The following is a 22,500-nucleotide window of genomic DNA, read 5'->3' as shown; positions in this document are numbered from 1 at the left end:
ACAGTAGCCTGACAGCAGCCTGACAGCAGCCTGACAGCAGCCTGACAGTAGCCTGACAGTAGCCTGACAGCAGCCTGACAGTAACCGGACAGCAGCCAGACAGTAGCCTGACACTAGCCTGACAGTAGCCTGACAGTAGCCTGACAGCAGCCTGATAGCAGCCTGACAGCAGCCAGACAGTAGCCAGACAGTAGCCTGACAGTAGCCTGACAGTAACCGGACAGCAGCCTGACAGCAGCCTGGCCTCTAAGCTTCTGCTTTCACCTGTCTGATCTGATTCACCTATCCATCACCACTCTCTCTGTACTCAACAAATATAACTGTGTTGATCACTCTGCATTTATGATTCTGTGGCCCTGACCCTGTTCATCAGTACATGTGTTCTCAATGGTACCTCATTCCCTTTATAGTGCACTACTATTGACCAGGGCCCATAGAGTAGTCCACTACTATTGACCAGGGCCCATAGGGTAGTGCACTATTATTGACCATAATCACTGGTTCCAGGCAGTTTAGAGCTGCTAGTCTGCTACCATTGGACAACAGAGCTGCATATATTAACCACACAGAACAATATACCAATTTTCCTTTTTGGTTTAATGAAATAAAAACATCTATCTCTCTCTCTCTTGTAATTACCCAGAGCAACACAAATGACTGTGGAAGTGAATTTCTGTAAAATGGATGCATGGCCTCTTGGAGCCTGACGGTGGTATACACACACACACACACACACACACACACACACACACACACACACACACACACACACACACACACACACACACACACACACACACACACACACACACACACACACACACACACACACACACACACACACACACACACACACACACACACACACACACACACTTCCGAGCCCATCGCCTGAAAACAGGTGTGAATAATTACAAACACAGACGGCATATCTGGGATAATTGAATGATCACACGCTTTCATCAAATTATGAGGGGGATTATTTGTCACTTTAGTACAATGAAACACACAATCATCCTCCCACTCAGTTAAAAAATAAACCAATCAAAGCAGCAAAGCAATAATAACGCAACTTTTAAGTAATCCCTGTAGCGACCAAAATATTACTCCAACTACAACTACTTCAACTAACAAGAAAACTTCACCCCAATTTAGAGTGAATTTCGAAAAGTACGGAAGCCTCAAAGGGTCAATCCTCTGATCCACTTCAACCCTTATTTTTTCTCTCCTCTAATCTCCTACTGTCTCTCTCCTCTATCCTCCTACTGTCTCTCTCCTCTCTTCTCCTACTGTCTCTCTCCTCTATTCTCCTACTGTCTCTCTCCTCTAATCTCAGACTGTCTCTCTCCTCTATTCTCCTACTGTCTCTCTCCTCTAATCTCCTCCTGTTTCTCTCCTCTAATCTCCTGCTGTTTCTCTCCTCTAATCTCCTCCTGTTTCTCTCCTCTAATCTCCTACTGTCTCTCTCCTCTAATCTCCTACTGTCTCTCTCCTCTAATCTGCTACTGTCTCTCTCCTCTAATCTGCTACTGTCTCTCTCCTCTAATCTCCTACTGTCTCTCTCCTCTAATCTCCTACTGTCTCTCTCCTCTAATCTCCTACTGTCTCTCTCCTCTATCCTCCTACTGTCTCTCTCCTCTAATTTCCTACTGTCTCTCTCCTCTATTCTCCTACTGTCTCTCTCCTCTAATCTCCTCCTGTCTCTCTCCTCTAATCTCCTACTGTCTCTCTCCTCTAATCTCCCCCTGTCTCTCTCCTCTAATCTCCCCCTGTCTCTCTCCTCTAATCTCCTACTGTCTCTCTCCTCTAATCTCCTACTGTCTCTCTCCTCTAATCTCCCCCTGTCTCTCTCCTCTAATCTCCTACTGTCTCTCTCCTCTAATCTCCTCCTGTCTCTCTCCTCTAATCTCCTACTGTCTCTCTCCTCTATTCTCTTACTGTCTCTCTCCTCTAATCTCCTACTGTCTCTCTCCTCTAATCTCCTACTGTCTCTCTCCTCTAATCTCCTACTGTCTCTCTCCTCTAATCTCCTCCTGTCTCTCTCCTCTAATCTCCTACTGTCTCTCTCCTCTATTCTCTTATTGTCTCTCTCCTCTAATCTCCTCCTGTCTCTCTCCTCTAATCTCCTCCTGTCTCTCTCCTCTATTCTCCTACTGTCTCTCTCCTCTATCCTCCTACTGTCTCTCTCCTCTATTCTCCTACTGTCTCTCTCCTCTAATCTCCGACTGTCTCTCTCCTCTAATCTCCTACTGTCTCTCTCCTCTATCCTCCTACTGTCTCTCCCCTCTATTCTCCTACTGTCTCTCTCCTCTAATCTCCGACTGTCTCTCTCCTCTAATCTCCTACTGTCTCTCTCCTCTAACCTCCTACTGTCTCTCTCCTCTATTCTCCTCCTGTCTCTCTCCTCTATTCTCCTACTGTCTCTCTCCTCTAATCTCCTCCTGTTTCTCTCCTCTAATCTCCTGCTGTTTCTCTCCTCTAATCTCCTCCTGTTTCTCTCCTCTAATCTCCGACTGTCTCTCTCCTCTAATCTCCTACTGTCTCTCTCCTCTAATCTGCTACTGTCTCTCTCCTCTAATCTGCTACTGTCTCTCTCCTCTAATCTCCTACTGTCTCTCTCCTCTAATCTCCTACTGTCTCTCTCCTCTAATCTCCTACTGTCTCTCTCCTCTAATCTCCTACTGTCTCTCTCCTCTATTCTCCTCCTGTCTCTCTCCTCTATTCTCCTACTGTCTCTCTCCTCTAATCTCCTCCTGTTTCTCTCCTCCAATCTCCTGCTGTTTCTCTCCTCTAATCTCCTCCTGTTTCTCTCCTCTAATCTCCGACTGTCTCTCTCCTCTAATCTCCTACTGTCTCTCTCCTCTAATCTGCTACTGTCTCTCTCCTCTAATCTGCTACTGTCTCTCTCCTCTAATCTCCTACTGTCTCTCTCCTCTAATCTGCTACTGTCTCTCTCCTCTAATCTCCTACTGTCTCTCTCCTCTAATCTCCTACTGTCTCTCTCCTCTAATCTCCTACTGTCTCTCTCCTCTAATCTCCTACTGTCTCTCTCCTCTAATCTCCTACTGTCTCTCTCCTCTAATCTCCTCCTGTCTCTCTCCTCTAATCTCCTACTGTCTCTCTCCTCTATTCTCTTATTGTCTCTCTCCTCTAATCTCCTCCTGTCTCTCTCCTCTAATCTCCTCCTGTCTCTCTCCTCTATTCTCCTACTGTCTCTCTCCTCTATTCTCTTATTGTCTCTCTCCTCTAATCTCCGACTGTCTCTCTCCTCTAATCTCCTACTGTCTCTCTCCTCTAATCTGCTACTGTCTCTCTCCTCTAATCTGCTACTGTCTCTCTCCTCTATCCTCCTACTGTCTCTCTCCTCTATTCTCCTACTGTCTCTCTCCTCTAATCTCCTACTGTCTCTCTCCTCTAATCTGCTACTGTCTCTCTCCTCTAATCTCCTTCTGTCTCTCTCCTCTAATCTCCTACTGTCTCTCTCCTCTAATCTCCTACTGTCTCTCTCCTCTAATCTCCTACTGTCTCTCTCCTCTAATCTCCTACTGTCTCTCTCCTCTAATCTCCTACTGTCTCTCTCCTCTAATCTCCTACTGTCTCTCTCCTCTAATCTCCTCCTGTCTCTCTCCTCTAATCTCCTCCTGTCTCTCTCCTCTAATCTCCTACTGTCTCTCTCCTCTATTCTCTTATTGTCTCTCTCCTCTAATCTCCTCCTGTCTCTCTCCTCTAATCTCCGACTGTCTCTCTCCTCTAATCTCCTACTGTCTCTCTCCTCTATCCTCCTACTGTCTCTCCCCTCTATTCTCCTACTGTCTCTCTCCTCTAATCTCCGACTGTCTCTCTCCTCTAATCTCCGACTGTCTCTCTCCTCTAATATCCTACTGTCTCTCTCCTCTATTCTCCCCCTGTCTCTCTCCTCTATTCTCCTACTGTCTCTCTCCTCTAATCTCCTCCTGTCTCTCTCCTCTATTCTCTTATTGTCTCTCTCCTCTAATCTCCGACTGTCTCTCTCCTCTAATCTCCTACTGTCTCTCTCCTCTAATCTGCTACTGTCTCTCTCCTCTAATCTGCTACTGTCTCTCTCCTCTATCCTCCTACTGTCTCTCTCCTCTATTCTCCTACTGTCTCTCTCCTCTAATCTCCTACTGTCTCTCTCCTCTAATCTGCTACTGTCTCTCTCCTCTAATCTCCTTCTGTCTCTCTCCTCTAATCTCCTACTGTCTCTCTCCTCTAATCTCCTACTGTCTCTCTCCTCTAATCTCCTACTGTCTCTCTCCTCTAATCTCCTACTGTCTCTCTCCTCTAATCTCCTACTGTCTCTCTCCTCTAATCTCCTACTGTCTCTCTCCTCTAATCTCCTCCTGTCTCTCTCCTCTAATCTCCTCCTGTCTCTCTCCTCTAATCTCCTACTGTCTCTCTCCTCTATTCTCTTATTGTCTCTCTCCTCTAATCTCCTCCTGTCTCTCTCCTCTAATCTCCGACTGTCTCTCTCCTCTAATCTCCTACTGTCTCTCTCCTCTATCCTCCTACTGTCTCTCCCCTCTATTCTCCTACTGTCTCTCTCCTCTAATCTCCGACTGTCTCTCTCCTCTAATCTCCGACTGTCTCTCTCCTCTAATATCCTACTGTCTCTCTCCTCTATTCTCCCCCTGTCTCTCTCCTCTATTCTCCTACTGTCTCTCTCCTCTAATCTCCTCCTGTCTCTCTCCTCTATTCTCTTATTGTCTCTCTCCTCTAATCTCCGACTGTCTCTCTCCTCTAATCTCCTACTGTCTCTCTCCTCTAATCTGCTACTGTCTCTCTCCTCTAATCTGCTACTGTCTCTCTCCTCTATCCTCCTACTGTCTCTCTCCTCTATTCTCCTACTGTCTCTCTCCTCTAATCTCCTACTGTCTCTCTCCTCTAATCTGCTACTGTCTCTCTCCTCTAATCTCCTTCTGTCTCTCTCCTCTAATCTCCTACTGTCTCTCTCCTCTAATCTCCTACTGTCTCTCTCCTCTAATCTCCTACTGTCTCTCTCCTCTAATCTCCTACTGTCTCTCTCCTCTAATCTCCTACTGTCTCTCTCCTCTAATCTCCTACTGTCTCTCTCCTTTAATCTCCTCCTGTCTCTCTCCTCTAATCTCCTCCTGTCTCTCTCCTCTAATCTCCTACTGTCTCTCTCCTCTATTCTCTTATTGTCTCTCTCCTCTAATCTCCTCCTGTCTCTCTCCTCTAATCTCCGACTGTCTCTCTCCTCTAATCTCCTACTGTCTCTCTCCTCTATCCTCCTACTGTCTCTCTCCTCTATCCTCCTACTGTCTCTCCCCTCTATTCTCCTACTGTCTCTCTCCTCTAATCTCCGACTGTCTCTCTCCTCTAATCTCCGACTGTCTCTCTCCTCTAATATCCTACTGTCTCTCTCCTCTATTCTCCTCCTGTCTCTCTCCTCTATTCTCCTACTGTCTCTCTCCTCTATTCTCTTACTGTCTCTCTCCTCTAATCTCCTCCTGTCTCTCTCCTCTAAATCTCCTACTGTCTCTCTCCTCTAATCTCCTACTGTCTCTCTCCTCTATCCTCCTACTGTCTCTCTCCTCTATTCTCCTACTGTCTCTCTCCTCTATTCTCTTACTGTCTCTCTCCTCTAATCTCCTCCTGTCTCTCTCCTCTAAATCTCCTACTGTCTCTCTCCTCTTATCTCCTACTGTCTCTCTCCTCTATCCTCCTACTGTCTCTCTCCTCTATTCTCCTACTGTCTCTCTCCTCTCTTCTCCTACTGTCTCTCTCCTCTAATCTCCTACTGTCTCTCTCCTCTTATCTCCTACTGTCTCTCTCCTCTAATCTCCTACTGTCTCTCTCCTCTAATCTCCTCCTGTCTCTCTCCTCTAATCTCCTACTGTCTCTCTCCTCTAATATTCTACTGTCTCTCTCCTCTTATCTCCTCCTGTCTCTCTCCTCTAATCTCCTACTGTCTCTCTCCTCTAATCTCCTACTGTCTCTCTCCTCTAAATCTTCTACTGTCTCTCTCCTCTTATCTCCTCCTGTCTCTCTCCTCTAATCTGCTACTGTCTCTCTCCTCTAATCTGCTACTGTCTCTCTCCTCTATCCTCCTACTGTCTCTCTCCTCTATTCTCCTACTGTCTCTCTCCTCTAATCTCCTACTGTCTCTCTCCTCTAATCTGCTACTGTCTCTCTCCTCTAATCTCCTACTGTCTCTCTCCTCTAATCTCCTCCTGTCTCTCTCCTCTAATCTCCTCCTGTCTCTCTCCTCTAATCTCCTACTGTCTCTCTCCTCTATTCTCTTATTGTCTCTCTCCTCTAATCTCCTCCTGTCTCTCTCCTCTAATCTCCGACTGTCTCTCTCCTCTAATCTCCTACTGTCTCTCTCCTCTATCCTCCTACTGTCTCTCCCCTCTATTCTCCTACTGTCTCTCTCCTCTAATCTCCGACTGTCTCTCTCCTCTAATCTCCGACTGTCTCTCTCCTCTAATATCCTACTGTCTCTCTCCTCTATTCTCCTCCTGTCTCTCTCCTCTATTCTCCTACTGTCTCTCTCCTCTATTCTCTTACTGTCTCTCTCCTCTAATCTCCTCCTGTCTCTCTCCTCTAAATCTCCTACTGTCTCTCTCCTCTAATCTCCTACTGTCTCTCTCCTCTATCCTCCTACTGTCTCTCTCCTCTATTCTCCTACTGTCTCTCTCCTCTATTCTCTTACTGTCTCTTTCCTCTAATCTCCTCCTGTCTCTCTCCTCTAAATCTCCTACTGTCTCTCTCCTCTAATCTCCTACTGTCTCTCTCCTCTATCCTCCTACTGTCTCTCTCCTCTATTCTCCTACTGTCTCTCTCCTCTCTTCTCCTACTGTCTCTCTCCTCTAATCTCCTACTGTCTCTCTCCTCTTATCTCCTACTGTCTCTCTCCTCTAATCTCCTACTGTCTCTCTCCTCTAATCTCCTCCTGTCTCTCTCCTCTAATCTCCTACTGTCTCTCTCCTCTAATATTCTACTGTCTCTCTCCTCTTATCTCCTCCTGTCTCTCTCCTCTAATCTCCTACTGTCTCTCTCCTCTAATCTCCTACTGTCTCTCTCCTCTAAATCTTCTACTGTCTCTCTCCTCTTATCTCCTCCTGTCTCTCTCCTCTAATCTCCTACTGTCTCTCTCCTCTATCCTCCTACTGTCTCTCTCCTCTAATCTCCTACTGTCTCTCTCCTCTAATATTATACTGTCTCTCTCCTCTAATCTCCTCCTGTCTCTCTCCTCTAATCTCCTACTGTCTCTCTCCTCTAATCTCCTACTGTCTCTCTCCTCTAATCTCCTACTGTCTCTCTCCTCTAATCTCCTACTGTCTCTCTCCTCTAATCTCCTACTGTCTCTCTCCTCTAATCTCCTACTGTCTCTCTCCTCTAATCTCCTCCTGTCTCTCTCCTCTAATCTCCTCCTGTCTCACTCCTCTAATCTCCTACTGTCTCTCTCCTCTATTCTCTTATTGTCTCTCTCCTCTAATCTCCTCCTGTCTCTCTCCTCTAATCTCCGACTGTCTCTCTCCTCTAATCTCCTACTGTCTCTCTCCTCTATCCTCCTACTGTCTCTCCCCTCTATTCTCCTACTGTCTCTCTCCTCTAATCTCCGACTGTCTCTCTCCTCTAATCTCCGACTGTCTCTCTCCTCTAATATCCTACTGTCTCTCTCCTCTATTCTCCTCCTGTCTCTCTCCTCTATTCTCCTACTGTCTCTCTCCTCTATTCTCTTACTGTCTCTCTCCTCTAATCTCCTCCTGTCTCTCTCCTCTAAATCTCCTACTGTCTCTCTCCTCTAATCTCCTACTGTCTCTCTCCTCTATCCTCCTACTGTCTCTCTCCTCTATTCTCCTACTGTCTCTCTCCTCTATTATTTTACTGTCTCTCTCCTCTAATCTCCTCCTGTCTCTCTCCTCTAAATCTCCTACTGTCTCTCTCCTCTAATCTCCTACTGTCTCTCTCCTCTATCCTCCTACTGTCTCTCACCTCTATTCTCCTACTGTCTCTCTCCTCTCTTCTCCTACTGTCTCTCTCCTCTAATCTCCTACTGTCTCTCTCCTCTTATCTCCTACTGTCTCTCTCCTCTAATCTCCTACTGTCTCTCTCCTCTAATCTCCTCCTGTCTCTCTCCTCTAATCTCCTACTGTCTCTCTCCTCTAATATTCTACTGTCTCTCTCCTCTTATCTCCTCCTGTCTCTCTCCTCTAATCTCCTACTGTCTCTCTCCTCTAATCTCCTACTGTCTCTCTCCTCTAAATCTTCTACTGTCTCTCTCCTCTTATCTCCTCCTGTCTCTCTCCTCTAATCTCCTACTGTCTCTCTCCTCTATCCTCCTACTGTCTCTCTCCTCTAATCTCCTACTGTCTCTCTCCTCTAATATTATACTGTCTCTCTCCTCTAATCTCCTCCTGTCTCTCTCCTCTAATCTCCTACTGTCTCTCTCCTCTAATATTCTACTGTCTCTCTCCTCATATCTCCTCCTGTCTCTCTCCTCTAATCTCCTACTGTCTCTCTCCTCTAATCTCCTACTGTCTCTCTCCTCTAAATCTTCTACTGTCTCTCTCCTCTTATCTCCTCCTGTCTCTCTCCTCTAATCTCCTACTGTCTCTGTCCTCTATCCTCCTACTGTCTCTCTCCTCTAATCTCCTACTGTCTCTCTCCTCTAATATTCTACTGTCTCTCTCCTCTATTCTCCTACTGTCTCTCTCCTCTAATCTCCTACTGTCTCTCTCCTCTAATCTCCTACTGTCTCTCTCCTCTTCTCCTACTGTCTCTCTCCTCTAAATCTTCTACTGTCTCTCTCCTCTAATCTCCTACTGTCTCTCTCCTCTTCTCCTACTGTCTCTCTCCTCTAAATCTCCTACTGTCTCTCTCCTCTATCCTCCTACTGTCTCTCTCCTCTATCCTCCTACTGTCTCTCTCCTCCAATCTCCTACTGTCTCTCTCCTCTAATCTCCTCCTGTCTCTCTCCTCTAATCTCCTACTGTCTCTCTCCTCTATTCTCCTACTTTCTCTCTCCTCTATTCTCCTACTGTCTCTCTCCTCTAATCTCCTACTGTCTCTCTCCTCTTCTCCTACTGTCTCTCTCCTCTAAATCTTCTACTGTCTCTCTCCTCTAATCTCCTCCTGTCTCTCTCCTCTAATCTCCTCCTGTCTCTCTCCTCTAAATCTCCTACTGTCTCTCTCCTCTAATCTCCTACTGTCTCTCTCCTCTATTCTCCTACTGTCTCTCTCCTATATCATCCTACTGTCTCTCTCCTCTAATATCCTACTGTCTCTCTCCTCTAATCTCCTACTGTCTCTCTCCTCAAATCTCCTACTGTCTCTCTCCTCTAATCTCCTACTGTCTCTCTCCTCAAATCTCCTACTGTCTCTCTCCTCTAATCACCTACTGTCTCTCTCCTCTATTCTCCTACTGTCTCTCTCCTCTATTCTCCTACTGTCTCTCTCCTCTAATCTCCTACTGTCTCTCTCCTCTTCTCCTACTGTCTCTCTCCTCTAAATCTTCTACTGTCTCTCTCCTCTAATCTCCTACTGTCTCTCTCCTCTCTTCTCCTACTGTCTCTCTCCTCTATTCTCCTACTGTCTCTCTCCTCTTCTCCTACTGTCTCTCTCCTCTAAATCTTCTACTGTCTCTCTCCTCTCTTCTCCTACTGTCTCTCTCCTCTCTTCTCCTACTGTCTCTCTCCTCTATTCTCCTACTGTCTCTCTCCTCTAATCTCCTCCTGTCTCTCTCCTCTAAATCTCCTACTGTCTCTCTCCTCTAATCTCCTACTGTCTCTCTCCTCTAATCTCCTACTGTCTCTCTCCTCTAAATCTCCTACTGTCTCTCTCCTCTAATCTCCTACTGTCTCTCTCCTCTATTCTCCTTCTGTCTCTCTCCTCTAATCTCCTACTGTCTCTCTCCTCTATTCTCCTACTGTCTCTCTCCTCTATTCTCCTACTGTCTCTCTCCTCTAATCTCCTACTGTCTCTCTCCTCTTCTCCTACTGTCTCTCTCCTCTAAATCTTCTACTGTCTCTCTCCTCTAATCTCCTACTTTCTCTCTCCTCTCTTCTCCTACTGTCTCTCTCCTCTATTCTCCTACTGTCTCTCTCCTCTAATCTCCTACTGTCTCTCTCCTCTTCTCCTACTGTCTCTCTCCTCTAAATCTTCTACTGTCTCTCTCCTCTCTTCTCCTACTGTCTCTCTCCTCTCTTCTCCTACTGTCTCTCTCCTCTATTCTCCTACTGTCTCTCTCCTCTAATCTCCTCCTGTCTCTCTCCTCTAAATCTCCTACTGTCTCTCTCCTCTAATCTCCTACTGTCTCTCTCCTCTAATCTCCTACTGTCTCTCTCCTCTAAATCTCCTACTGTCTCTCTCCTCTAATCTCCTACTGTCTCTCTCCTCTATTCTCCTACTGTCTCTCTCCTCTAAATCTCCTACTGTCTCTCTCCTCTATTCTCCTACTGTCTCTCTCCTCTATCCTCCTACTGTCTCTCTCCTCTATTATCCTACTGTCTCTCTCCTCTATTATCCTACTGTCTCTCTCCTCTAATCTCCTCCTGTCTCTCTCCTCTATTCTCCTACTGTCTCTCTCCTCTCTCCTCCTACTGTCTCTCTCCTCTATTCTCCTACTGTCTCTCTCCTCTAATCTCCCCCTGTCTCTCTCCTCTATTCTCCTCCTGTGTCTCTCCTCTAATCTCCTACTGTCTCTCTCCTCTAATCTCCTACTGTCTCTCTCCTCTATTCTCCTCCTGTCTCTCTCCTCTAATCTCCTACTGTCTCTCTCCTCTATTCTCCTCCTGTCTCTCTCCTCTAATCTCTTACTGTCTCTCTCCTCTCTCCTCCTACTGTCTCTCTCCTCTATTCTCCTACTGTCTCTCTCCTCTAATCTCCTCCTGTCTCTCTCCTCTAATCTCCTACTGTCTCTCTCCTCTATTCTCTTACTGTCTCTCTCCTCTAATCTCCTCCTGTCTCTCTCCTCTAATCTCCTCCTGTCTCTCTCCTCTAATCTCCTCCTGTCTCGCTCCTCTAATCTCCTCCTGTCTCTCTCCTCTAATCTCCCCCTGTCTCTCTCCTCTATTCCCCTACTGTCTCTCTCCTCTAATCTCCTACTGTCTCTCTCCTCTATTCTCCTACTGCCTCTCTCCAGCATACTTTTTCTTTCTCTCTCTTGTGTTCGGTGTTTCTGTTGACAGGTGGTAAATGGCTGTAGGTGAGACTATAGCTCAGCCCTCCATCTGACATCCTCCTCATCACTCATACTATTTATTTTTACATCTGTCTCTCTCTCATTTCTCTTTCTCCCTCTATCTCTTCTACTGCCCCTTCTCTGTCCTCCTCCTATCCTTCTCTGTGAGCTATGTGCCGTGTCATACAGATCATCCTCACTACAATAGCCTAGCATCGGTCTCCTAAACTAATTCATTAGGTCTGAATCCCAAATGGCACCCAATTCCCTACAAAGTGCAATACATTTGATCAGAGACCTATGGGCCCTGGTCAAATGTGGTGTACTAAGTAGGGAATAGCGTGCCCAGGTGTTACTCACTCTGCTCTGAAGGGTGAATCATTTGTTTCTGGGGTTAATAAAGAGATACATAACCACTTCCCCCTGTCTGATACTGGACTGATGGAGCTGAGGGCTTGGAGTGTAGAGTGGATCCTCTCTTTATCTCTCCTCTCTTCACTACCCATCTACCTCCCTCTCTCAATACAATTCAATTCAAGAGGCTTTATTGGCATGGGAAACATATGTTCAAATTAGCGGGTATCGGCCTAATTCTGCTCTGCATGCATTATTTGGTGATTTATGTTGTACACAGAGGATATGTTTGCAGAATTCTGGATGCAGAGTCTCAATTTAGTGTTTGTCCCATTTTGTGAATTCTTGGTTGGTGAGTGGACCCTAGACCTCACAACCATAAAGGGCAGTGGGTTCTATAACTGATTCAAGTATTTTTAGACAGATCCTAAATGGTATGTCGAATTTTATGTTCCTTTTGATGGCATAGAATGCCCTTCTTGCCTTGTCTCTCATATCGTTCACAGCTTTGTGGAAGTTACCTGTGGTGCTAATGTTTAGGCAGAGGTATGTATAGTTTGTTGTGTGCTCTAGGACAACGGTGTCAGGATGTAATTTGTAAATGTGGTCCTGGAGACTGGTCCTTTTTTGGATCACCATTATTTTGGTCTTACTGAGATTTACTGTCAGGGCTCAGGTCTGACAGAATCTGTGCAGAAGATCTAGGTGCTGCTGTAGGCCCTCCTTGGTTGGTGACAGAAGCACCAGATCATCAGCAAACAGTAGACAGTTGACTTGAGATTCTAGTAGGGTGAGGCAGGGTGCTGCAGACTGTTCTAGCGCCCTCGCCAATTCGTTGATATATATGTTGAAGAGGGTGGGGCTTAAGCTGCATCCCTGTCTCACCCCACACCCCTGTGGGAAGAAATGTGTGTTTTTTGCCTATTTTAACCTCTCTCTTCTCTCCTTACTGCCTATCCACCTACCCCTCTCTCTCTCTCTCCTCTCCTGACTACCTTTCTACCTAACTCCCTCTCTCTCTCCCTCCTCTCCTCACTACGTATCTATCTACCTACCTCTCTTTCTGTCTCGTCTCCTCACTACCTACCTCTCTTTCTCCCTCCTTTCCTCACTACCTATCTACCTTCCTCCCTCTCTCTCTCCTCTCCTTACTACCTAAATACCTCCCTCTCTTTCTCTCTTCTCTCCTCACTACATATCAACCTACCTTTCTCTCTCTCGCTCTATCTATCAATTCAATTCAAGGGGCTTTATTGGCATGGGAAACATATGTTTAAATTGACAAAGCAAGTGAAATAGATAAACAAAAGTGAAATAAACAATAAAAAAATTAACAGTAAACATTACACTCCAAAAAGAATAAAGACATTTCAAATGTCATATTATGTTAAGCTGCATCCCTGTATCACCCCACGGCCCCGTGGAAAGAGATGTGTGTGTTTTTTGCCAAATTTAACTGCACACTTGTTGTTTGTGTACATGGATTGTATGTCGTATGTTTTTCCCTAACACCTCTTTCCATCTATTTGTATAACAGACCCTCATGCCAAATTGAGTCAAAAGCTTTTTTGAAATCAACAAATCATGAGAAGACTACATTTGTTTTGGTTTGTTTGTTTGTCAATTAGGGTATCGGCCATGCATCACTGACATTTCATCTAGGAGTCTGAGTGGTTTGTTTCCGTGGTGACCCCTCAACCTGTCATATGCACACACACACATTTGTAAGCCACTTGTTCCATCAGGCGGATGCTGTTAAAGTAGTCTGTAATGTTTCCCTCATCATGTCTATCTAAAGAGTCATGATCTATAACATCTCACTATACTGAAACATTCATCCTCTGTACGCTCCCTGCATCATCTCTTCCTGAACATTCATCCTCTGTACGCTCCCTGCATCATCTCTTCCTGAACATTCATCCTCTGTCCGCTCCCTGCATCATCTCTTCCTGAACATTCATCCTCTGTACGCTCCCTGCATCATCTCTTCCTGAACATTCATCCTCTGTACGCTCCCTGCATCATCTCTTCCTGAACATTCATCCTCTGTACGCTCCCTGCATCATCTCTTCCTGAACATTCATCCTCTGTACGCTCCCTGCATCATCTCTTCCTGAACATTCATCCTCTGTACGCTCCCTGCATCATCTCTTCCTGAACATTCATCCTCTGTACGCTCCCTGCATCATCTCTTCCTGAACATTCATCCTCTGTACGCTCCCTGCATCATCTCTTCCTGAACATTCATCCTCTGTACGCTCCCTGCATCATCTCTTCCTGAACATTCATCCTCTGTACGCTCCCTGCATCATCTCTTCCTGAACATTCATCCTCTGTACGCTCCCTGCATCATCTCTTCCTGAACATTCATCCTCTGTACGCTCCCTGCATCATCTCTTCCTGAACATTCATCCTCTGTACGCTCCCTGCATCATCTCTTCCTGAACATTCATCCTCTGTACGCTCCCTGCATCATCTCTTCCTGAACATTCATCCTCTGTACGCTCCCTGCATCATCTCTTCCTGAACATTCATCCTCTGTACGCTCCCTGCATCATCTCTTCCTGAGTGTGTGTGTTTGTTTATGTCTGTGTGTCTTGTGGTTTCTCCTCATCCTTAAATATTTCTCAGTACTAATGGACCCATGTGTGAGTGGTGGGTCAGGGGGATTGCTCTGTTCTCCTACGTGCCCAGGGAGAGCCCTGCCTGGGGAAAAGGAGTCCCTGTCTCCCCTTGGGCTGGAGGTTCCAAAGACACTTAGTCCATTCCGTTTCCTACATTTAATTCCAAAGTGGATCATTCAAAATTCAATTCAGACATTTTCATCTTTCTGAAACGTCTTACATGTCCTGAGCAACCATTCCTTCTAGGATTTGACTGAAGTGGGATCGCTTAAGAGGACAGTCTGTGAACTCACTTAACTACTCTACTGGGGTAATGTAAGGCCAATGAGCTTGTAATGAAGCAGGGAAAAGGCTGGGTTCTATGCAGGGAATTTGTGTTACAATGACACCTCAGATCTCGATCTCCAGTTAGCTACAAATCTAAAACCCTTCTACGTCAATAACATGTTGTTTATTATATTTAACCTTTATTTAACTAGGCGAGTCAGTTACGAACAAATTCTTATTTACAATGACGACCTAGAAACAGCTAGGGGATTCAATCTAGCAACCTTTCGGTTACTGGCCGGTTACGCTCTAACCACTAGGCTACCTGCAGCCCCAAGGTTGTGGGTTGTGTCATTAGCAGTAGTATTGTGTCAGTAGTGTTGTGTCAGTAGTGTTGTGTCAGTAGTGTTGTGTCAGTAGTGTTGTGTCAGTAGTGTTGTGTCAGTAGTGTTGTGTCAGTAGCGTTATGCCAGTAGTGGTGTGTCAGTAGTGTTGTGTCAGTAGTGTTGTCAGTCGTGTTGTGTCAGTAGCAGTAGTGTTGTGTCAGTAGCAGTAGTGTTGTGTCAGTAGCAGTAGTGTTGTGTCAGTAGTGTTGTGTCAGTAGTGTTGTGTCAGTAGTGTTGTGTCAGTAGCAGTAGTGTCAGTAGCAGTAGTGTCAGTAGCAGTAGTGTCAGTAGCAGTAGTTGAGTCAGTAGTGTTGTGTCAGTAGTGTCGTGTCAGTAGTGTTGTTTCAGTAGCAGTAGTGTTGTGTCAGTAGCGGCGTGTCAGTAGCAGTAGTAGTTTCAGTAGTGTTGTGTCAGTAGCAGTAGTTTTGAGTCAGTAGTGTTGTCAATAGTGTTGTGTCAGTAGTGTTGTGTCAGTAGCAGTAGTGGTGTCAGTAGTGCTGTGTCAGTAGTGTTGTGTCAGTAGCAGTAGTTTTGAGTCAGTAGTGGTGTCAGTAGTGTTGTGTCAGTAGCAGTAGTTTTGAGTCAGTAGTGGTGTCAGTAGTGTTGTGTCAGTAGCAGTAGTGTTGTCAGTAGTGTTGTATCAGTAGCAGTAGTGTTGTGTCAGTAGCAGTATTGTTGTGTCAGTAGTGTTGTCAGTCGTGTTGTGTCAGTAGCAGTAGTGTTGTGTCAGTAGCAGTAGTGTCAGTAGCAGTGGTGTTGTGTCAGTAGTGTTGTGTCAGTATCAGTAGAAGTTTCAGTAGTGTTATGTCAGTAGTGTTGTGTCAGTAGCAGTAGTTTTGAGTCAGTAGTGTTGTCAGTAGTGTTGTGTCAGTAGCAGTAGTGGTGTCAGTAGTGCTGTGTCAGTAGTGTTGTGTCAGTAGCAGTAGTTTTGAGTCAGTAGTGTTGTGTCAGTAGTGTTGTGTCAGTAGCAGTATTTTTGAGTCAGTAGTGTTGTCAGTAGTGTTGTGTCAGTAGCAGTATTTTTGAGTCAGTAGTGTTGTCAGTAGTGTTGTGTCAGTAGCAGTAGTGTTGTGTCAGTAGTGTTGTGTCAGTAGTTTTGAGTCAGTAGCAGTAGTATTGTGTCAGTAGTGTTCTGTCAGTAGTGGTGACAGTAGTGTTGTGTCAGTAGTGTTGTGTCAGTAGTGTTGTGTCAGTAGTGTTGTGTCAGTAGTGTTGTGTCAGTAGCAGTAGTGGTGACAGTAGTGTTGTGTCAGTAGTGTTGTGTCAGTAGTGTTGTGTCAGTAGCAGTAGTGGTGACAGTAGTGTTGTGTCAGTAGTGTTCTGTCAGTAGCAGTAGTGTTGACAGTAGTGTTCTGTCAGTAGTGTTGTGTCAGTAGTGTTGTGACAGTAGTGTTGTATCAGTAGTGGTGACAGTAGTGGTGTGACAGTAGTGTTGTGACAGTAGTGTTGTGTCAGTAGTGTTCTGTGAGTAGTGTTGTGTCAGTAGTGGTGACAGTAGTGGTGTGTCAGTGGTGTTGTGTCAGTGGTGTTGTGTCAGTAGTGTGGTGTCAGTAGTGTTCTGGCATTAGTGTTCTGGCAGTAGTGTTGTGTCAGTAGTGGTGACAGTAGTGGTGTGTCAGTAGTGTTCTGGCAGTAGTGTTCTGGCAGTAGTGTTGTGTCAGTAGCAGTAGTTTTGAGTCAGTCGTGTTGTGTCAGTAGTGTTGTGTCAGTAGCAGTATTTTTGAGTCAGTAGTGTTGTCAGTAGTGTTGTGTCAGTAGCAGTATTTTTGAGTCAGTAGTGTTGTCAGTAGTGTTGTGTCAGTAGCAGTAGTGTTGTGTCAGTAGTGTTGTGTCAGTAGTTTTGAGTCAGTAGCAGTAGTATTGTGTCAGTAGTGTTCTGTCAGTAGCGGTGACAGTAGTGTTGTGTCAGTAGTGTTGTGTCAGTAGTGCTGTGTCAGTAGTGTTGTGTCAGTAGTGTTGTGTCAGTAGCAGTAGTGGTGACAGTAGTGTTGTGTCAGTAGTGTTGTGTCAGTAGTGTTGTGTCAGTAGCAGTAGTGGTGACAGTAGTGTTCTGTCAGTAGTGTTCTGTCAGTAGCAGTAGTGGTGACAGTAGTGTTGTGTCAGTAGTGTTCTGTCAGTAGTGTTCTGTCAGTAGTGTTGTGTCAGTAGTGTTGTGTCAGTAGTGTTGTGACAGTAGTGTTGTGTCAGTAGTGGTGACAGTAGTGGTGTGACAGTAGTGTTGTGACAGTAGTGTTGTGTCAGTAGTGTTCTGTGAGTAGTGTTGTGTCAGTAGTGGTGACAGTAGTGGTGTGTCAGTGGTGTTGTGTCAGTGGTGTTGTGTCAGTAGTGTGGTGTCAGTAGTGTTCTGGCAGTAGTGTTCTGGCAGTAGTGTTGTGTCAGTAGTGTTGTGTCAGTAGTGGTGACAGTAGTGGTGTGTCAGTAGTGTTCTGGCAGTAGTGTTCTGGCAGTAGTGTTGTGTCAGTAGTGGTGACAGTAGTGGTGTGTCAGTAGTGTTGTGTCAGTAGTGTTGTGTCAGTAGTGGTGACAGTAGTGTTGTGTCAGTAGTGTTCTGTCAGTAGTGGTGACAGTAGTGTTGTGTCAGTAGTGTTGTGTCTGTAGTGTTGTGTCTGTAGTGGTGTGTCAGTAGTGATGTGTCAGTAGTGTTGTGTCAGTAGCAGTAGTGTTGTGCATCTACGTCTCCCTGTTAATCAAACACATTAATAACCTCTTTCTACACTCTGTCCTCACGTGACCAGGCACATATGTCCACACATCACAAAATAAGGAACCATGCACACATTAGCATACCTGATGAACCACCTTCTCTATTTAATATGCAAATTCCCAGAGACATTAGCGAATGCCGTCTGTTCTAAATGAATAAATTTGAATGGCAATTAGAGTAATCCTTTATAATTAATGAAAACTGTCAATTTTGGTTCAGGAGTAATTTGATTAACGTTATGATGGGACACTTAGTAAGTTCATTCTAGTGGTGGACTGGAGGGATACACACCCACCCACACATGCACACACACACTCGCACATGCGTTCCCATGCATGCACGGATGGACGTACCCACCCACCCACCCACCCACACACACACACACACACACACACACACACACACACACACACACACACACACACACACACACACACACACACACACACCCACCCACCCACCCACCCACCCACACACACACACACATACACACACACTAAAAGGAAATCTCTCCCACCCTACCTTGACCTTGCTAACTACCTTCCTGAAAAACAGCCAGAAAGCACATTAGAACTCATGATTAGCATGTGATTACTGTATACTACCAACAACAACCTGTGAATCATTTGGCATCTGACAAATAGCGAGAAATAATATTGTTTCAGTTGAAAGAAGAAAAAAAAAGGTTTTATTTCAGTCCATTAGCAAATAATGTGATCTATCACCTCCTCTCGTCATCCCCCATTTCTCTCTCACAGTCACTCTCACTCAACTCAGAGGGCTTTATTGGCATGGGAAACATATGTTTACATAGCCAAAGCAAGTAAAATAGATAATAAATAAAAGTGAAATAAACAATATAAAATGAACAGTAAACATTACACTTATACAAGTTCCAACGGAATAGAGACATTTCAGATGTCATATTATGTCTATATACAGTGTTGTAACGATGTGCAATTAAAGTACCAAAGGGAAAATAAATAAACATAAATATGGGTTGTATTTACAACGGTGTTTGTTCTTCACTGGTTGCCCTTTTCTTGTGGCAGCATGTCACAAATCTTGCTGCTGTGATGGCACACTGTGGTATTTCACCCAAAATCTCTCCTCTCCCTCCCGCTCTCTTTCTCTCTCCCCCTCCTCTCTTTCTGTGTCAGGTTAGTGGGTCCATTCTTACTGTAACACTTCATAAAGTCAGACCCCCGTGGAGCGACTGGTTCTGGATCCTGGTCTCTAAGAGAGAGTGGCTTGCACTCTCTCTCTGGAAAACACTCAAACACAGAATAGAGGTGCTGCGCGATTCAGTGTTTTTGGGAAGCTTGATATAAAAATGTCAACAACAGTCAGGTGCAAACACACACACACACACACACACACACACACACACACACACACACACACACACACACACACACACACACACACACACACACACACACACACACACACACACACACACACACACACACACACACACACACACAGACAGACACACAGACAGATGCCAGTAAACACACACACTCAGTTTGGTAAATCCTTAGGCCTAATCTGACACACTCAGCTAAGACACCTGGTTAATGTTAACAGAGCAGTTCTAGCCAATTACTCTCCCATACAACACACTGATCAGAACCAGACATTACACATCAGCTACAACAGGAGTCCATTCATGTCTATGTTTCTGGTGACTGTGGGAGAGAGAGAAGAAGAGAGGGGGAGATGTGAAGGGGAGGGGAGATGGAGGAGGGGTGAAGGGGGGAGTAGAGGGGTGAGGTCAGGGTGCCAGAGGAGGAGAAGTGGGAAGAGAGGGGAAGACATGGAGAGGGGGGGGGGGGGGGGGGTAGAGGGGTGAGGTCTGGCTGGCCAGAGGAGAAGAAGGGGGAGGAGAGAGGAAGACAGGGGACGGGGGAGTAGAGGGGTGAGGTCTGGCTGGCCAGAGGAGAAGAAGGGGGAGGAGAGAGGAAGACAGGGGAAGGGGGAGTAGAGGGGTGAGGTCTGGCTGGCCAGAGGAGAAGAAGGGGGAGGAGAGAGGAAGACAGGGGAAGGGGGAGTAGAGGGGTGAGGTCTGGCTGGCCAGAGGAGGAGAAGGGGGAGAGAGGGGAAGACAAGGGGCAGGGATGGGGAGGGAAGAGGGAGGGGGAGTGAGAGTGACCGACGAGTGACATTACCATGCATCATGGCTAGATGGCCAGAAGGACAGACAGGTGAAATTCCCCTGCGTCATGGCTGGACGGACAGAGGGACAGACAGGTGAAATTACCCTGCGTCATGGCTGGACGGACAGAGGGACAGACAGGTGAAATTACCCTGCGTCATGGCTGGACGGACAAAAGGACAGACAGGTGAAATTACCCTGTGTCATGGCTGGACGGACAGAGGGACAGACAGGTGAAATTACCCTGTGTCATGGCTGGACGGACAGAGGGACAGACAGGTGAAATTACCCTGTGTCATGGCTGGACGGACAGAGGGACAGACAGGTGACATTACCCTGTGTCATGGCTGGACGGACAGAGGGACAGCCAATTTACACAGCAACTCTTCATATATTTTACACACACACAAAAGTACACATGAAGGGTGTGTGTCTGCTTATTCTCCACTAGCTGACTAACCACTGTACAGTGAAACCTCACTTTTCCTACGATGTGATAAGCCATCAATTTGACTCTGTAATAATCCTCCCAGGATTGATATGGAAAGGATAGGGAGCTTTCACGTACCCATCACTCTCCCATGTCTTACCCTTACCTGAGTCTTAGAGAGAACCCATCACTCTCCCATGTCTTACCCTTCCTGTGTCTTAGAGAGAACCCATCACTCTCCCATGTCTTACCCTTCCTGAGTCTTAGAGAGAACCCATCACTCACCCATGTCTTACCCTTCCTTACCCATGTCTTACAGAGAACCCATCACTCTCCCAAGTCTTACCCTTACCCATGTCTTAGAGAGAACCCATCACTCTACCATGTCTTACCCTTCCTGTGTCTTAATGAGAACCCATCACTCTCCCATGTCTTACCATTACCTGAGTCTTAGAGAGAACCCATCACTCACCCATGTCTTACCCTTCCTTACTCATGTCTTACAGAGAACCCATCACTCTCCCATGTCTTACCCTTCCTTACCCGTGTCTTAGAGAGAACCCATCACTCTCTCATGTCTTACCCTTCCTTACCCATGTCTTAGAGAGAACCCATCACTCTCTCATGTCTTACCCTTCCTTACCCGTGTCTTAGAGAGAACCCATCACTCTCTCATGTCTTACCCTTCCTTACCCATGTCTTAGAGAGAATCCATCACTCTCTCATGTCTTACCCTTCCTTACCCATGTCTTAGAGAGAATCCATCACTCTCTCATGTCTTACCCTTCCTTACCCGTGTCTTAGAGAGAATCCATCACTCTCTCATGTCTTACCCTTCCTTACCCATGTCTTAGAGAGAATCCATCACTCTCTCATGTCTTACCCTTCCTTACCTATGCCTTAGAGAGAACTCATCTCTTGCTTCTTGCTGTGTGATGTTGCACTAAAACAACACCATGAGACAGAGACAGCATTCTGTTTCAGCAAGAAGACTTCTGACCACCAGTCTAGGACAGAATTAAAGAGAGAGGGAGGGATAAGGTTATGGTAGTGTCATGACGTGGCCCTTTCTGGGAATAGAACGTGGCTTCCTCCTCTCTCACTCTCTCCTACACCCAGGTTCTGTTATCTCAGGTCGTAAATTCCTGGCGGAGACTCTCTCCCCCTTTTCATGCAGAGAGAGACCACAGAGAGAACAAAGGATTTCACGTGGCCGAACTCCTAGATCCCCAAAATAGGAAAATGAAACTATATGTCCACGTTTGAGAGTGTGGGAATGTTCAGTGGACACTTAAGGGACAGTTATGTTGAGTGTGTTTCATTTGGTGACCTCACGAAGGACAGGAAACACACACAACTACAGTTGAAGTCGGAAGTTTACATACACCTTAGCCAAATACATTTAAACTCAGTTTTTAACAATTACGGACATTTAATCCCAGTAAAAATTCCCTGTCTTAGGTCAGTTAGGAAGGCCACTTTATTTTAAGAATGTGAAATGTCAGAATAATAGTAGAGAGAATGATTTATTTCAGCTTTTATTTCTTTCATCACATTCCCAGTGGGTCAGAAGTTTACATACACTCAATTAGTATTTGGTAGAATTGCCTTTAAATTGTTTAACTTGGGTCAAATGTTTCAGGTAAGCCTTCCATAAGCTTCCCACAATAAGTTGGATGAATTTTGGCCCATTCCTCCTGACAAAGCTGTGGTAACTGAATCAGGTTTGTAGGCCTCCTTGCTTGCACACGCTTTTTCAGTTCTGCCCACAAATTTTCTATAGGATTGAGGTCAGGGCTTTGTGATGGCCACTCCAATACCTTAACTTTGTTGTCCTTAAGCCATTTTGCCACAACTTTGGAAGTATGCTTGGGATCATTGTCCATTTGGAAGACCCATTTGCGACCAAGCTTTAACTTCCTGACTGATGTCTTGAGATGTTGCTTCAATATATTAACATAATTTCCCTTCCTCATGAAGCCATCTATTTTGTGAAGTGCACCAGTCCCTCCTGCAGCAAAGCACCCCCACAACATGATGCTGCCACCCCTGTGCTTCACGGTTGGGATGGTGTTTCGGCTTGCAAGCCTCCCCCTTTTTCCTCCAAACATAACGATGATCATCATGGCCAAACAGTTCTATTTTTGTTTCATCAGACCAGAGGACATTTCTCCAAAAAGTACGATCTTTGTCCCCATGTGCAGTTGCAAGCTGTAGTCTGGCTTTTTTATGGTGGTTTTGGAGCAGTGGTTTCTTCCTTACTGAGTGGCCTATCAGGTTATGTTGATATAGGACTCCTTTTACTGTGGATATAGATACTTTTGTACCTCTTTCTTCCAGCATCTTCACAAAGTCGTTTTCTGTTGTTCTGGGATTGATTTGCACTTTTCGCACCAAAGTACGTTCATCT

The 22,500-nt window shown here is 45.7% G+C and overlaps 2 protein-coding genes across 4 annotated transcripts in view; both read right to left on the bottom strand.

The window, feature by feature from the left end:
• LOC139581656 (transcription factor COE1-A-like) overlaps positions 1-22,500 on the bottom strand; it is a 123,907-nt gene that overhangs the window by 72,983 nt on the left and 28,424 nt on the right. The window lies entirely within an intron of this gene.
• The window catches only part of LOC139581658 (uncharacterized), a 16,764-nt gene continuing 12,245 nt past the window's right edge, over positions 17,982-22,500 (bottom strand). Inside the window, exon 2 of the mRNA XM_071411651.1 lies at positions 17,982-22,500. This exon is cut by the window's right edge and continues 2,058 nt beyond it. The gene's annotated coding sequence lies outside the window, so the exon portion shown is untranslated.

This window comes from Salvelinus alpinus, chromosome 7, assembly GCF_045679555.1.
Source record: "Salvelinus alpinus chromosome 7, SLU_Salpinus.1, whole genome shotgun sequence".
NCBI classification, from domain to species: Eukaryota; Metazoa; Chordata; class Actinopteri; order Salmoniformes; family Salmonidae; genus Salvelinus; species Salvelinus alpinus.
This window is presented reverse-complemented; position numbering and strand designations above follow the sequence as displayed.